Below are 5,859 nucleotides of genomic sequence, written 5' to 3'. Positions count from 1 at the left end.
TGCTGAGCTATCTCACTGGCCCCCTCATGTGATAATTCTATGTTTAGCTTTTGGCAAAATTATCAAACTATTTTCTGTAGCAACTATATGATTTTATATCCCACTAGCAATGCATAAGGGTTATGATTTCTCCACATCCTTTTGAACACTGGTTATTTTCCAACACTTGTAATCTACTATTTTTTGATAATAGTCATCTTAATGGGTGGTTTCTCAAATAGTTTGGATTTGCATTTCCTTAATGACTAGTAATGTTGGGTATCTCACACCTTGAGATTTCATATGTATTTTTAAACTTGGTTTTCTAAGTTACTATGGAGGGATACTGAAACTGAGATTTTTATGCATCCTGACCTGACCAAATCTAACAGTTTGAAAAGTTGAAGCTTGTATAGAAAAGCTTGTCCACAGAGTTCCCTCTACCATGCCTTCTTTCATCAAATGTAGAGAACTGTCTCAGTTACTTTTCTCTTTATGCTGGGACAAAATATCTGGCACCCAAAATGAAGGAAGGAAAGGTTTATTTAGCTCACAGTTTGTGGAGGTTTCAGTCCATACTTGGCTGGCTCCAAGGCAGAGTGGAATGGTGGAGGGCAGCCTTTCATGGTGGCGGAAGACAGCAAAACAGCAAGAGCAAAAGAGAAGAGCAGCAGAGGCCACAGCAGAGACAGAGGCCTCTCTCCCTGCCTCATATGGCATTGAAGGCTATGTGCCCCAGGGTGGGTATAGCACTCACACCCACAATCCCAGCAATACTCACACCCATAATCCTAGCATTGGGTCATGAATTAGCACAAACTCTAGAAGCCCTAATGACTGCATGAAGCTTTAGGGGAACACCTTGACTCCAACCGTTACAAGCACCCCCTGTGGTTTAGATCTAAAATGGTCTCAACCCTCCCTTGTTTGGAAGGTAATTGGTTTATGAGGGCAGGATTGCTGACCTGCTGTTGGGAGGTGGGTGAAGAGGCATGGGGAGCCTGACCCAAGTGTGTCTCTCTCTCTCTCAGGCTGTCTTCTGCACCTTGCTTCCCAGCCACCATGCACGAGCAGCCTTCCCCTTCCCCTTCCCAGGCTTTCCCCCAGCTTTCTCGTCTCAGAGCTAGCCAACTATGAAGTGAGAAACACGAGCCAAAATAAACCTCTCTTCCTTTAAGTTGTGCATGTTGGATTTTGTGTCCCTATATCAAGACAGTGACTAAAACACACCTTATGACACAAGTCAGACTCTGTGTGCTTTGAACCTGACAAAGCATAGGTCAAGGTTTTGGGCAAGCCTTTCTGTTTAGAGCATGAATAATATTGTGGGCCAATGAAAAACAGCAACTGTTTACGTGTCAAAAGTGGACAGTATTTTCCTACAATGAAGTCCATGAAGTAAACAAGGAGCATTCCTAAAAAGCTTGACAACTCTTTATCAATTGGAAGAGTCAGGGAGAATTTCTGCTCCCATTTAGCTTCAGTGGTTCCAGATAGAGGAAACAAGGCTGGTAAACAAAATAAACCAAAACAAAACAAAACTACCATAGACAGATACTATACCTGTCATACATGTTTTTACCCTAGCACCTAGACCAGTATTCACTTCACAATCCAGTCCAATAAAACCCTTAAAAACAAAACAAAACAAAACGCAAACAAAAAAACCCTATATCAAGACAAAATTCCAAACTTTCACACACTCTTGGGCCTGAACTCAAGTTTCTTTGTCCAGAGGTTAGCCTCACATTCCTAGAAAGCAAGGTCCTGTTTGTACTTGGAGGAGATACAAGTCAGCCACGCAAAATCTATAATTTGATTTTTTAAAAGCTCAGCCTTCGCCACCTGGTGGAAAGAATCTGAAAGCACAAAGTTGTCTTCCTGTGTTCTGTGGTTGCTCAAAGTGACTTATTGCACTTGGCAGGAGTCAGAGTCTTCTCTCTGAACACTGTTTATTTGCCTCCCTCCCTCTCCTCAATTTCATTTTCATGACCTTGGGTTCGGCTTAGGGAAGGGAAATTACCAGGGCTATATGGACCCGTAATAGTCCTTTGTCTCCAGTGGAATCGAGATCAAAGTTTGGGTTGAGTTCCAGGTCCTGGTTCAGAGGAAGTTAAAACTCAGTTCTGCTGCTTGGGGGAGGGTGAATTTTGGGAGGAGCTCATGAAATACACAGGGTTTGGGGGTACCCGTGCCAGATCTGGCTATTCTCAGAGTAGTTCAGTGTAGGGACTCAGAGCCATTTCAGGGTTCCAGGATTCTTGGAGGCTCACACTCCAGGGTGGTATAGAAGTTGGAGCTAGAGCTGCATCCCCTGGAAGGGTCCCTGCTGCTCCTGGGTGTGCACTAGGTGCTGTCACCAGCTTCTTGCTTTGGGGAGCCCTACAGATGCAGCTCCAAACTGGCTGAAGAGAGTAATGAAAGAGATAGATCCAGAATTGCACTAAGTGCAGTTTATTGGGGATGGACAGACAGAAGAAAGCCGTGGCAGCTAGACTGGTAGATCCCCAAGCCCCAAGACAGCAGGAGAAGGCTAATGTGTTGAGCCAAACAAAGTGAGCCTCAGCCAACCAGATGTGCCTGGCCTTCTTCAGAAAGCAGTTAACATGGCTAATGTCAACTAAGAAATAATTTGGGACCCAGTGGCCAGTACAACATGCTCAGTTGGGGCCAGGGATACAGCTTAGTGACATAAGCGCCTGCCTGGCAAGGGAAGGTCCTGGGTTTGATCCCTGGTACAAAAAACAAAAAACAACAAAAACAAACAAATAAAAAAGGAGAAAGGGAAAAAAAGAACATGCTCAATTGATTATCTTAACTTTATTTGGTCTATAAAGCTTGGAATGCTTGCCAGGGCCAGCTGATGGGAACAAAGGAAATCATGACTAAAATGGTTGTAGTCATGTCAAATCAAGCTGGATCTCTACTGTTAGTGTCCTGGGTTAGAACATATTGTTTTCCTTCATCTTCTGATTCAGCTCATCCAATTTAGGCTCATTCAGCTCCCACCGATCAGGAAAATCTTCAGGCTTCTTACCTTTCCTCCTTCCCTTCCTTCTTTCCTTCCTTCCCTTCTTCCTCCCTCCCTCCCTCTTTCCCTTTCTTCCTCCTTTCCTTCCTGCATTTTATTTTCTTTCTACAATGAGAATAGAACTCTGGGCACTGAGATACATCCTCAGCCCCTTTTATAAATGTTTTACTTTAGGGCAAAATTTTTATTAATTTCTAAGTTTTCCAGGCTGGGCTTAAACCTGCTGCAGCTTCCCACGTAGCTGGGACTGAAGGCACCATGCCTCGCTGTTTTGATTCCTGTAATTATCTGTGTTGCATGGATGGCACATACCTGTAATCCTAGCACTTTGAGGTTCTTGTCCCTCCCATACACACAAAAGAAGAAAGAGAAAAAGAAGACAGAAGACATAGCTCTGGGGTTCAATATCCCGTGCTGAAAAATGTCCCCCAAATGAGTCATGTTCAGAGGTAGAACTTTTGGAAAAGTGTCAGGATCATGAGGGCTCTAACATCATCAAGTGAATGAATCTACTGATGAGCTCCGTAGCTGTGCGGGCATACAGGGCCATGGGATCTCACTGCATGAGGTCACTGGGGCTTTCAAGGACACGTGTTGTCTCTGGTCACTTCCTTTCTGGCTCTTCTCATCTCTTTCTGCTTCCTAGCTGCCATGAAGTGAGTGGCCTTCTTCTGCCACATTCTTCTCCGATGACCTTTCTGCCTTGCCAAGCCCAGAAGAAATGGGCTCAGTGACTATGGACTGAAACCCCAGAAATCCTGAGCCAAAATAAACCCTCCCTCCTTTAAGTTGTTTTCCTTGGTTATTTGGCTACTCCAATGAAAAACCATTAACACATCTTCTTGATTAGTTCAAGGATTTAGAACTTTGTGTGAGCCTGCCCAATCCCTTTATACCTATTTCAACACGGGTGTGTTTGGGTAATGGGGAGAAGGCGTGCCATCAACCTTCCTGAGAACAGAAATCAATCAGTGTAACTGAATCAACTCACATCTTCAGGATATAAATAATATATTCATGAATTTAACAAAAGGACAGATTGAAGATGTGTTCATGAGTTTGGCTCTTGACAGATCAACCGTCTCTCTATGTGGCAAGGGTGAGGTCACATTTTCTGTAGAATGAATATAATTTTTTTTTTGAGTGTACTTCCTCTAATGCCAGTGACCCCAGGGAAATCTCTGTGTTTGATTTGTGGGAAAAGTGTTTTTTGGCTCTATAAACCCTCACTGAGAGTGCCCCATCATTTGTGGCTCAGCTGGGGCTGCCTGTGGAGGGACTCTGGTCACCCGCTCTCCCAGGTACGGAGAGCCTGTATATGTGAAGATCCTTTCAGTAGCTTGCAAGTGGTCCTGCAAAAGAGATTTGTGCCCTGGTCTGTGGAAACTCTGACTGTCGTCACGTGTGGAGGTAGGGTCTTTGCTGATGTGATTAAGGATCTAAGGGTAGGGAGTGTCCTGGATCATACAGGTGGCCTAAAATGCTATCACGTGTATCCTTATTCAACACAAAGGGAATCTGACAATGTAACCTTGGAAGCAGAGATTGCAAGCATGTGGCCATAAGTCAAAGAATGTCAGGAGAGAGAAAAAAGAGGAAGTCAGGAGAAAGAGGAAAGCCTGTGTCTTACAGTCTCTGCAGGGATGTGGCCCTGCTGATACCTTGACTTTGGCCCAGTGATACTGATTTTCAGACTTAAGTTTGTGTTTTAAGTCACCAAGTTTATGGTAATTTGTTATAGCAGTAGTGCAGTTGGGTCATTTGTGTAATGTAGCCCTGATGCTTATGATTTTCAGCTTTTTACTGATTCCAACTCTGCTTTATGCCTGAAGTCTTTGGGTGGAAGAGAGGTATAGTGGGAGGGTGAAGCAAGGGAGTTTGGAGCTCCCAAGTATCTTCTAAGAAAGACAGCCAGGTGAAAGTCTTAGTCAACTTAGACTCCTATCATAGAATGTCATAACTGGGGAGTATAACAAAACAAAAATTCCTCTTTGCCCCCCAGTTTTGGAGGCTGGGAAGGTCAAATTGTCAGTAGATGTCTTAGGAAGGCTCTCTCCTCTCCTTGCCTGCAAATGGTCACCTGCTTGCATTCCAGTGCTCTTTGTCCCAGGACACAGATCCCATCATGAGTAGGTCCATGACTCATCTGGTTCTTCTGACCTCATCTAAATTAATTACCTTCCAAGGGCTCCATCAGCACTCCAGATGGGTAGGGCTTTAATATTTGAATTTTAGGAGTTAGAAACATTTTGTACATAGCGTTCTGACTGGCCACTTTGTTGCTGATCTATTTTTTTTTTTTTTTTAACTTTTATGCTTAGAAAGAATAGAAGAGCTTGTGTACTTGTGTGGCAGGCTGTAAGAAAGGGGCCAAATGAGAACAGTGATGTTTTGGCTAGGGAAGGGCTCTACCACTGAGTTACATCCCCAGCTCATTTCATCATTACCACCACCACCACCACCACTACCGCCGCCACCATCATCATCTTGTGGTACTAGGGAGTGAACCCACGGCACTCTACAGTTCACCTACGTCCCCAGCCTCACGATCTTTTATATTTGAGAGATGATCTCACTGCATTGCATAGTCTGTCCTTGCACTTCTAATTTTCCTACTTTGGCCTCCTTAGTAACTGGCCTTACAGGCATGTGCAAGCTTGAGTCTTGAAGAGCAATTGAAAAAGAAGAGGTAATTGCTTGGGAAATGGAAAATCGTGGGGAAATAGGAAATCTGGAACTACTTATCCTGAGATGGTACAGTGGTCTCTGCCTAATCAGCATGACCTCGCTTCTTAGATTGAAATACTGTTAGTGAAGACAGAAGAGGAAAGCTATGGGCTTTGAACAGA

The sequence above is a fragment of the Octodon degus genome, unplaced genomic scaffold (assembly GCF_000260255.1).
Source record: "Octodon degus isolate 3935 unplaced genomic scaffold, OctDeg1.0 scaffold00088, whole genome shotgun sequence".
NCBI lineage: Eukaryota > Metazoa > Chordata > Mammalia > Rodentia > Octodontidae > Octodon > Octodon degus.
This window is presented reverse-complemented; position numbering follows the sequence as displayed.